We start from the raw sequence: 12,156 nt of genomic DNA on the forward strand, positions 1-12,156 counted from the left end.
GCAACACCTTGCACTTCACCACATTAAATTTCATTTGCCATTTGGATGCCCAATCTTCCAGTCTTGCAAGGTCCTCCTATAATGTATCACAATCCGCTTGTGATTTAACTACTCTGAATAATTTTGTATCATCCGCAAATTTGATAACCTCACTCATCGTATTCCTTTCCAGATCATTTATATATATATATATTGAAAAGCACCGGTCCAAGTACAGATCCCTGAGGCACTCCACTGTTTACCCTTTTCCACTAAGAAAATTAACCATTTAATCCTACTCTCTGTTTCCTGTCTTTTAACCAGTTTGTAATCCATAAAAGGACTTTGCCTCCTATCCCATGACTTTTTAGTTTTCTTAGAAGCCTCTCAAGAGGGACTTTGTCAAACGCCTTCTGAAAATCCAAATACACTATATCTACCGGTTCACCTTTATCCACATGTTTATTAACCCCTTCAAAAAAAATGAAGCAGATTTGTTAGGCAAGACTTCCCTTGGGTAAATACATGTTGACTGTGTTCCATTAAACCATGTTTTTCTATATGCTCTACCATTTTGATCTTGAGAATAGTTTCCACTATTTTTCCTGGCACTGAAGTCAGGCTCATGGTCTATAGTTACCCGGATCGCCCCTGGAGCCTTTTTTAAATATTGGGGTTACATTGGCCCTTCTCCAGTCTTCAAGTACAATGGATGATTTTAATGATAGGTTAAAATCTGTAACCTATCGCTGTGGCCTTCCGTTCCTAGACCTGCTGGCGGCTTCTCGCAATGTGAAAGTTCTTCAATTCTACATTTGCAGAAGAGATCTGTGGTCTCTGGGCATAGATGCTCTCATACAAGTCTGGCTGTAAGACAGATTGCTTTATGCCTTTCCACCGTGGCCATTGCTGGGCAGGATGATTCGCAATATCGAAGGCCACAGGGGACTAGTACTTCTGGTGGTGCTGGATTGGCCCAGGTGTCCGTGATATGCGGATTTGCGAAGACTCCTGGTGGAGACTTCCTTTTGGCTTCCGCCGCGCTGGGATTGGTTACAGCAAGGATCTAACTCTGTTTTGTCTTATGGTTTGGCCCTTAAGAGGACTCGCCTGTTGAAGCTTGGGTATTCTTCCACAGTGATTTCCACCTTATTCCACGCTCAGCAGTTTTCTACTTCCTTAGCTTATGTGTGGGTTTGGAGAGTGAGGCCTTGTGTGAGGAGCATGGTGTTCTTCCTCGTTCAGTTTAGATCCTGCTCATTCTGGAGTTTTTGTAAGATGGGTTGAATAAAGGATTGGCCCTTAATTTCTTGAAAGGTGCAGGTTGCAGTTCCTGCTTGTTTCAGGGGTCAGGTGAATGGTGATTCCTTGTCACATCCTGATGTGGTCCGTTTTTTTGAATGGAGTGAAGCATCTTAGGCCCCCCTTGAGGTTATCAGTCCCCTTGTGGAGTCTTAACTTGGTGCTGGATTTCTTGGCGGGCCCTATGTTCTAACCACTGCGTAGCCTTTCCTTGCAGTTGTTGACCTTGAAGACTATGTTCCTGGTGGCTGTATGTTCTGCATGTCAAATTTCTGAGCTGCAGGCCTTGTGTTGCTGGAAGCTGTTGCTTTGAGTGACTCCAGGGGTGTTACAGCTGTATACTGTTCCCTTTTTCTTGCCCAAAGTGGTGTCAGACTTTCATTTGAACCAGTCCATCTCCAGAGATATGGAGGAGTATCACTTCCTGCGCTCCTTGGATGTCAAGAAACTCGTGCGGTATGTGGAGATTTCTGAGCCTTTCTGAAAGGTTGGATCACCTGTTTTGTCCTCCATGGTGGGAGTAGGCAGGGTGCTCCAGCTTTGCGGGCTACCATAACTCGCTGAATTAAGGAGGTAGTCATGGCCGCATATGTGGATGCTGAAAAGCCATTGCCTTTTCAGGTTAAGGCTCATTCCACTAGGGCTCAGGCAGTGCCTTGGGCAGAGGTTAGATTGTTGTCTCCTGTCGACATTTGCCGAGCTGTGATGTGGTCCTCCTTACATACATTTTCTAGGTTTTATCATCTGGATGTGCAGGCCCGGGAGGACGCAGCCTTTGCACGTGTGGTGCTGTCTGGACTGCGGGCAGCTTCCCACTCTATTCGGGAGTAGCTTTGGTACATCCCACTGGTCCTGAGTCTATCTGTCTACATGCTAGGAAATGGAGAAATTACTTACCTGATAACTTTAATTTTGTTTTCCTTAGTGTAAACAGATGGACTCAGCTTCCCGCCCTCAGCTGCCACATGAGTGTGTCAGTAGTCTTCCTGTGGGGCTCTGGATCCCAAGGGATTACTGGTAAGTGTTTATCCAGTCCCTAGATTGGGGTACTCTAGATTCTTACGTGAGTTCAGCGTTTCTTGTTGGTTGAGTACAGTTATGGTTGACTGTTTTTAATCAAGTTTTTTGCTAGTCTGTCCACAGTTGCTTTTGAAGAGAATACTGGCAGGCTGGGTTCATTGCAGGGTTATATATACTGTGACGTCAGCTTGCTCCGTCTCCATCTGCTGGCAGGGGAGCATAACCCACTGGTCCTGAGTCCATCTGTCTACACTAAGGAAAACAAAATTATCAGGTAAATAATTTCTCCATTTACCTAGACCTACAGTATGTACAACTACACAAGATGGGAGGGAAAACTTTCTTGTTCTATGCAGGGAAGTTTAAGTGGGTGGCATAGAGATTTTTGTTAGATATCCTTGTAAATGTCTTGCAATGTATGAAAATGTGAAGTGTGGGGGTTTTTTTGTATCTGTCTCAATTGCAATTTTTCTTGAATGCAAAGAAGATCTAGTGCTAGGAGTCCTGAATCTAGGCCTGGTGGGATATATTATGATGGTGATTTGAACAGGAGTTATGACTATTTCCTTTTACTATTTTGTTTTATTACCCACCTCCACTCAATCTCTCCTTATTTATTGATTCTAATGGGGAATGTATATGACATTTCTTATTTCTTCGACTGAGATGAATGTAAATTATTTATATGTTCATTCTTTTTTCTCTCACGAGGATGCTTGTGATTTTGTTATGTACAATTGAAAACAAAACAGAGAAGAAAAATGAGCCCAAGTATAAAAATGCAGCTGAATGTATTGTTAAATATTAATTTTAGGTTCATAAGGTTCTAGTTTGCCCAGCAAGTTTTTGTTTTTATTTTTGTTGTGGTTTTTTTTTTTTTTTTTTTAATGGGCAGTAACTGCTGCTCCTTATAGGTTACCCCTACTCTTCATTTCCATCTTTTAGCCACTAGGAATCCTCTGTGATTATCCCAAGCCCTTTTGAATTCCATGGCTGCTGTTGTCTTCACTACCAGGAGGGCATTCCATGCATCCGTTACCCTCTCCGTGAAGAAATATTTCCTGACGTTCCCGAGTCTACCCCCTTCAAGCTTCACATTATGACCCTGACTTCTGCAGGGTGCCACCCATCTCGTGTCACATTTGTTACACCAGAATAACATGGCTGTCTGTCTGAAAATAAATAAAGCTTGCTGGGCAGACTGGATGGAACCCGTGGGTCGATGTTTGCTCTCAGTTACTGGGTTAAACCTAAAATATTGCCATTGTGCTTTAATAGCAAATCATTTTCAATCAATTTGCGCACATTGTTTATTTTTATTATTATTATTTTTTTTAAAACGATGTTGTAATATTTTTGTTATCATTAACATTTATTATGGCTTTAAATCACTGAGGTCAATAACGAAAGCCATTTCTGAGGGTAAAACACTGTTTTTCCTGTGGAAATAGGCTGTTTATTGCCCACCCTTTGTGTGGGTAAAAATACGCGTTTGTCACCATAATGGATTTTTCCCCATGTATCTCCAGGATGGGGCTGTGTGTGTTGTTTTGCCATAGAGTACCTGCACAAAAAGCAGGTGCAGATTTGTGCGGGTACTTTTTTTGGGGGGGGAGTGGGGGAGGCAAGCAAAACAAAACTACCGGTGTCATTTTGCATTGATTATCTTGGCAGACCCTACAGGTGAAAAATGTCCTTGCAGTTTGCCCCACGATGGGAAATAAATTTTTACGAGCCCCAATCCTGCTTAGCTCCAGTACAGAACCAGCCTTTAGTTGATTTGCAGTGCACCCCCCGAGCTTGGTCCTGACCCACTGCCTATTCCAGCGTTGAGCCTTGCATGCACAGTCCTGCCAACGTACCTTCCCCTGCTTGTTCTTTACTGAGATCCTCTCCCAGCTTTACTATTGCACCTCAGTCCTGACCCTGCAGCACTCCCTGTCCCTCTAGTACCGATATCCATGTGCAGATGTGCTAGCTCATCTTAGTCGTGATCTGCAGCACCCCCTACTGTTTCAGGGCTGAGACCCTCACACAGAATGTCCTCCCCTCAACCCTGACCTGCAGTATCCCCTGTTATTTGCCCCACAAGGGCATTTCAACCTGTTTGACTTTTGATTTGGCCATGTTGCATTGCCTGCTTACCACGGTTGCTAGTCTCCTTTCTGTAAAATGAAAACGCTGCATAACCTTTGTTAGTACTCGGCGGGGCTGGGCATAAACATTTCAGCCTTTTATTGTTAATTCGTCGGGTTGAGTGTAAACACTTGACCCTTTATTGTTAATTCATGGGGCTAGGTAAAGAACAAGGTTACAGATGGTTTCCATTCGCAAAGCACTTATTGGTGGCCCAGAGCTATCTCTAACCTTTTCACTCCCAAGTAACATTAATTAGCTTTGTAATGATCCTTTGCATGGCAATTACTGGGTAGTGAGAAGGGTCCCCCATGTGTCATAAACATTTCTAGTGGCTGCGCAGTGTTCCAAGGAGACCGAACATTACCATGGAAAAAAGTAACTACTGCATCTTCTGTAGGAGGTGGGGGAGGTTGAAATATGCAGATGAGGCAATGCAGCCAGCTGCTACCTGAAACTAGGAGGGCATGGAGCTTCGAGCATATATCTGTATCCTACTGTCCTGGAATGAATTGTTTGTGCCCACCCGTGGAACAAGGGCTGGATTTCCGTACCTACTTGGAATAAACTATGGTGGAGAAGAACCATAACTCTTCTCCAGTGCTGGCTATGAAAGAGTTAAGAGATGGTTCTGTAACGTCATTGAGATCTTTTGCTGGAAGTCAGTTGTAGCTAAATGATTGTCCTAGGCTTGCACCTGCAGGCTGTGCCCCCCACAGCATGATGTATTCTGTACTCAGGTTCAGTTAATGTGGAGGGCAATTAAGACAGAAAGCCTTTATCTATGGTGGAGAGGTGAAGATATCAGTGGAAGGAGGATATAATCTACGTATGGTAGGGATGAGGGCTGGATAAGTGGCCCATACATAGCTCATGCTCCACAATAAGCAAAGTTGGCCTGTCCTCCCTTCTTTCTAACAAAAACTGACTTTTCATTTATGCCACTTAGAAAACCTGAATAGTATCAAGGGTGTTTTACCACGCTGAGCATATAGGTGTGGGAGTGGCGTTCTTGTAGACCTGGCTGAGTTTGCCCACTCACAGGCACCCTCTCATTGTTGTCTGTCTGCTTGAAGTTCGGTGGCATTTTCTTCTGTATCCGGTGGTGTCTGTCACTCTCTCAGCAGCGTTTCTGCCCCTTGCTAGCAAACAGTGACACCCAGCGCGCTGACTCTGGAGTTATCAAACCTATAAGCATGAAATTCAACAATTGTAACTACCATGTCACATTGTCAAAGCACAACAGCCTCCCTCCTGCCGTTTTTTTGCCTGTGATACAGGATCATAGACAGATGGTCGGATGCAAGCATCCCATAAGGCTTCTTTTCTATATATAATAGTGCCTAGAAAGGAAAGAGACTTGCCCAACTCTGATGATAGTTTTTAAAGGGATATGAAAGAGAGGCCTCAATCTTCCAAAGCTGAAAAATGATCAATTATTTTATCTCATACATGAGGGATGATTGCCCTGATTGATGAAAAGTTGTCAATTCATGGGACTAGGGGTAGAGGTGCAAAGAAGGAAGAGATTCTTCTAAAAATGCCTCAGGTAGCCTCTTCACCACCAGCTATGACCAGTGTTTCATGTCAGTGTGCTTCTCTCATTATGTAAAGGTAATGAGGTGATTAATCTGTCATTGATGGTTTCCACTGCCTCCCCAAAACAAAACCAGCCATGATAACCGCATCCATTGAAGCAGAAGTACCTCACAGTTCTAGATGATTGACGGCATCCATTGAAGCAGAAGTACCCCACAGTTCTAGATGACTGACCGCATCCATTGAAGCAAGAGTACCTCACAGTTCTAGATGACTGACCGCATCCATTGAAGCAGGAGTACCTCACAGTTCTAGATGACTGACCACATCCATTGAAACACAAGTACCCCACAGTTCTAGATGACTGACCACATCCATTGAAGCAGAAGTACCTCACAGTTCTAGATGACTGACCACATCCATTGAAGCAGAAGTACCTCACAGTTCTAGATGACTGACCGCATCCATTGAAGCAGGAGTACCTCACAGTTCTAGATGACTGACCGCATCCATTGAAGCAGGAGTACCTCATAGTTCTAGATGTCTGACCGCATCCATTGAAGCAGGAGTACCTCACAGTTCTAGATGACTGACTGCATCCATTGAAGCAGAAGATATAGTGTTCCACTCTTATCACTTGTCTGTGATTATTTTAACTTAAGCTCAGAGCAGTGTTTTCTTAGATTCTGACAGTTTTAACCCTTTATGGCTTCACAGCTTCCTGAGTAGAACACCGATCTACAAAGTAGTAGCTCTGTTAAAATAGCAGTAAACCATTTGGTTATATCTCACCTTATCATCCTAGAGGAAATAAACAAAATCCATAGAATTTTTTTTTTCTCTCTTCTATCTGTGAATGACACTGGAGTTTTTTCATCTTCACCCTAAATTGAGACTTCAACATCAATTGCTGTGTACCACTCTTATATCTGGTCCAAAATTCACCCTAAGAGAGTCTTCAGCCCATATGGACCATTTTTTTGATTAACTGGGTTGGACCAATGCCTTTGTTCCTAGACCTGATACATCAACTTGGCATTGGAACCTCAACTTCTCATGCTGGATGTTTCCCTGTATAATCGCGAAAAGGGAATGGTGGGCAGGTCATTGAGTTACTTTGTCCATCTCTGCAATACAGGAAAGGAAGCAGAGAATGGGCACCATGGTGGCTTGTATGTGATTTAGACCAGAAGTTGGCAACTTCAGTCCTTTGTGGCTGGAAGATCTGTTTTATAGGAAACCTCCATGAAAAAAAAATTAATGGAACTTTCTAGCCATCAGGGACAGAATTTAATCATCCTCTGGTGTAAATCACATATATTTGATAAGAACATAAGATATGCCATACTGGGTCAGACCAAGGGTCATCAAGTCCAGTATCCTGTTTCCAACAGTGGCTAATCCAAGTCACAAGTACCTGGAAAGTACCAAAACATTAAATAGATCCTATGCTACTAAGTCCAGCAGCAAGCAGTGGCTATTCAATATTGATTAATAACAGTTTATGGTTTTCTCCTCCAGGAACTTATCCAAGCCTTTTTTTAAACCCAGCTACAATAACTGCCTTAAGCACATTGGCAATGAATTCCAGAGCTTAATTGTGCATTGAGTGAAAAAGAAAATTTCTCGGATTTGTTTTAAATGTACTACTTGCTAACTTGGTGGTGTGTCCCCATAGTCCTTGAATTATCTGAAAGAATAAATAACCGATTCACACTTATCCGTTCGTCTTTTCATGTTTTCCTAGGCCTTTGTTATATCCCACCTCAGCTGTCTCTTCTCCAAGCTGATCAGCCCTAACCTCTTTAGCCTTTCCTCATAGGGGAGCCAATCCATGCCCTTTATCATTTTGGTCGCCCTTCTCTATACTTTCTCCAGTGCAACTATATCTTTTTGAGATGCGGTGACCACAATTGCACACAGAATTCAAGGTGCAGTCTCACCGTGGAGCGATACGGAGGTATTATGACAGCTTACTTTTTATTTGTCTTTGTCTTACTAATAATTCCTAACATTCGGTTGTCTTTGACCACAGCTTCACTCTGAGCTGACAATTTCAATGTAATATCAACTCTGACGCCCAGATCTTTTTCTGGGTGGTAACTTCTAATATGGAACTTAACATCATGAAACTACAGCAAGAGTCTTCAGGTGCAATGGATGGTTTTAATGATACATTACAAATTACTTGTAATAGGTCTGAAATTTAATTTTTTAGTTTTTTCAGAACCCTGGGGTGTATACCATCTGGTCCAGGTGATTTGCTACTCTTGTCAATCTGGCCTACTACATCTTCCAGTTTCACCGTGATTTTGGTTCAGTTCATCTGAATCGTTACCCTTAAAAACTGTCTCCGAAATGGGTGTCTCCTCAACATCCTCATCAGTAAACATTGAAGCAAAGAATTAATTTAATCTTTCCACAATAGCCTTCTATTCCCTAAGTGCCCCTTTAACTCCTTCAATCAACTAACAGTCCAAGCGACTCCCTTGAGGGCTTCCTGCTTCGGATATATTTTAAAAAGTTTTTATTATGAGTTTTTGCCTCTATAGACAACTTTTTTTCAAATTCTCTCTTAGCCTGCCTTATCAATGTTTTACATTTAACTTGCCAATGATTATTGGTCTAAACTTTCTCCTACTTGCTTTGTGTGTGTCAGAATTTAGAAGCCCTTGTAAGGGAATTTTCTACATTTTCCAGTGAAATGTTTGAAAAGTATTCATTGTTTTGGTAAAAAAAAAAGGGAGACTGCTAAAGAACAGAGTTGGTAAGGCACTGAATCAACTTCCTATGGCTGGGAATCTGGGAAGTCTTATAACTCTTTAATTTGGCAGAAAAGTATCATTGGAGCAATGTCTGGCACTTGCTGCCTGATCAAAGCACCAATCAGCGCAGCTATCTGCAGTATTCCTGAGTAGTTCCAAGAGCAGGAATGTGAGTTGAGGATCCTGTTAAGCTTGCTGTTCGATTGCATGTAGTTTGGCTGTACTGACGGTATCGGATAGGTTTGCTTTGCAGATATGTACAATTTCAGTGTTGAGGGAGTGATATGCCAGAGTGAAATTTGGTGGATCATTATGAAACTTGATGAATTTTTAGTAAAAACAAACTTTCTGGACCAGCTTTGCAATGCAAAAGTGTCAGCATTTCCACTTTTGAAAGACTTATTTGTACAAGAGTCAGGCTGAGCAAGAACCAAACCACCAGATGGAGCTATATCAAACTCATATTGGCTGAGGACACCATGGCTCTGTAATTCAAGATGGCATGCTTAGCTGTGACTAACTATCTAACATTGTTAGAATGAAGTGTAGATCATTATTTCAAAGCAGGTTGTGATAGTCCCTATTCATAGCAAAAACAGCTATGACAGATCTTGACAATAGCAAGGTAAACTCTGTACAGCATTTGTTATTGTTTTATTCCAACAAACTGTCTTTATAATAAATTAATTGGCCCATGATCCATTTTAAGTCTCATTTTCTGCAGCAACAGGTTTTGTAAAGTCGTCACGACTCTGTGTCTCTCTTCCTCCCTGTAAGCGTCTTTCACCCCCCCCATAATAACTTTTGAATCATTTATCCAATTTCATTCGGATTTCTGCTGCAAGACACAACCAGTGAACACGGCACATGCTTGTCAAGTTCCCCTGCCCACTACGTACTCAGGGACCGATGTAATAAGACATGCATTAAAACGGTCACTCCCATTGAGCACCTGTTTTCCGATAGCACTCACAGCAACATCTCCTGGGCACCCAATGCTATATTTTAATGAGCTGCTGGGTTAAAAGGGATGCACTAAGGATGAATTATGCTTCCCTAGTGCTCTAATACATCGGGAGCCCAGGAGTCGTAGCTGTCACCCACGATTGCAATGGGCGCTCAATATGAGCATCTGTTTTATCCCACTTCAGGTCGATTTCTGGACACCTAATATACACGCACAGTAGCAAGGGGCGAAATTAGCCTAGAGCATGTCTATTGTGTGTGTATATTTTGTGTCCAGAATTTTTTTTTCATCAAACTATTGTTTTATACCTTTATTTTTAAAACACCACAAGCAGTAGGTGTTTAAGAATAAAGGTAGGAACCACACAGTACACTATTTTTTCAATTTCTCCTGCGCCCTTGACTCGTGGATTGATGTAACGTCAGCTCCAGGGCTGGAGTTAAATTTGCCATGTTAAAAAAAAAACCAAAAAAGTGCAAGTTGGGCACCCAGAGATTTTCTGCATCAGGGTGGTCATAGCTAAAAGCCACATCTACATGGAATTTACATGTGATGAGCGCGATCAGCTATGTGTTTGTTTGGGCCTGTATTTTGGACGCGCTAACCTCCTTATTGCATCGGATGCTAATCTAACATGTCCAAAATGCACATAAACCTGTGCGCTAGGCGAGCACACTCTGTTGCGTCAGCCTGTTAGAATTGTTTTTTTTACCTATAGAGATATAGGTCAGTTGCATTGTAATCTTAGGAAGGTCAGAGCCCAGTGCAATATCATTGAGCATTTTGAAGGCCACCCTACCGTTTGTTAGAAGTCTAAATGATATGTACATTTCTCTACCAAAGAATGAAACTAGGCATCCTCAAATGTCCATGCATCATTTTGTAAAGAGGAAGTTTTATTAAGGGGCTTCAAGTCTCTTCCACTATACTTGTCGCCTACCCAGCCACCCCAGTTTCTTGTTCTTCTTATATAGACTTTAGCCCAACCCATATCCTGTTCTATTTTCTTTCCTATTTCTTGTATTTACACAAATAGAATTACACTTACAAAAACCTTAATCTGGAGCAGCTCACAGGATGCCACAATCCGCTGAGATGTGGGTATCCGCACTTTTTGCTCCTTCAAGAGGCAAGCTATAAACCAGTCTCTTAGCGTATGCCAGAGGACTGTGTTAGGTCAGCAGCATTTTTCCTTCTCTTTACTTCCTATGGTTCCACTATTCTTCCTGATGCCTACCCTTCCCAACTGTATTCCCCACTGCAAAGCATTACAAGCATCTAGTCCACGGTCTACATTTTGCAACTCCCCAGTTGCTCTTGAGCTTCAAAACATTCCAAATTTCATCCAGTCTTCACCTCTCTCCCTGAGAGCCTCTTGTCGCTGTCATCCCACCTCCGGTTCTCTCCATATTCATCTCCTCCTTTCAGCTGGAGACATCAATCCCAATCTTGACCTTCCAAGGCAAATTACCCCATCATCCTTCCACTTTATCCCTTCTTCTCTCTCTCATTCTCATGTTCCTTGTGGAGTACCTACTCTATTTCCAGTAAGTTTTACTACATTCATGACCTCTTTATCTCTCATTCCCTCCATCTTCTTGTTTTGACAGAGACTTGGCTTTCCGCTGAGGACTCTGCTGCTACTCTCAGTCATGAGGTTATCATTTCTCCCATCCACCACACGTGGTAGCCCGGGGTGGTGGTGTCAGGCTGCCACTCTTCTTCTCCTCCTCCATGTTTCAACTTCTTTTTCTACCTCAAACCCACTCCTTTTCTTTATTTGAGGCCCACTCGCTCCATTTGTCTTTTCCACTTTTATTCTAGGTAGCTGTTTTCTATTGTCTCCCTTCTTCCTTGCTGACTTTTTTTGATTCCTGGCTTTCCTTCTTGAACCATCTTCCCTTTTCCTTATTCTTGGGGACTTGAAACTCCATATTGATGACCTCTCCAACTCTTTTGCTTCACACTTCCTTGCCTTAACCTCTTCATTTGACCTCCAACTATGCTGTACTGCTCCCAGCATGACCATTGCCCTGACCTAGACCTTTCTGCCAACTGCTTTCAGGCTTCTCCATCTCTATTCTTCCCCTCCATTATAGCAGTCTTTTCCAATCACCACCAACACCTTTAGGAATAGCCAGGCTATTGATTTTTGCATCCTTTCCAGTACACTCTCATCTCTCCTGTTCTCTACAACCTTCTCAGAGTCTGTTGATGAGACAGTTTTTTCGTTATAACACTATACTTATGTTCTTGCCATTAGACATACACAGCACTGTACATGGAGCTTGCAATCTAGTCAAAGCAAACATGACAAATGAGTCTGTGGGAAGTGTATTTATTATAGAGCAGTGGTTAGGATTTAAAAGCAGCCTCATGAAGATTTCAGTAGGGCTAGAGAAGGTGCATAATGCCTTGATGCAGGAAGTTTATTCCAGCCGTACGGCA

At 42.4% G+C, this 12,156-nt stretch overlaps 1 protein-coding gene across 3 annotated transcripts in view; it reads left to right on the top strand.

Moving 5' to 3' along the window:
* The window catches only part of CD276 (CD276 molecule), a 122,986-nt gene that overhangs the window by 55,071 nt on the left and 55,759 nt on the right, over positions 1-12,156 (top strand). The gene's annotated exons all lie outside the window — the stretch shown is intronic.

Source organism: Rhinatrema bivittatum, chromosome 13, assembly GCF_901001135.1.
Source record: "Rhinatrema bivittatum chromosome 13, aRhiBiv1.1, whole genome shotgun sequence".
NCBI lineage: Eukaryota > Metazoa > Chordata > Amphibia > Gymnophiona > Rhinatrematidae > Rhinatrema > Rhinatrema bivittatum.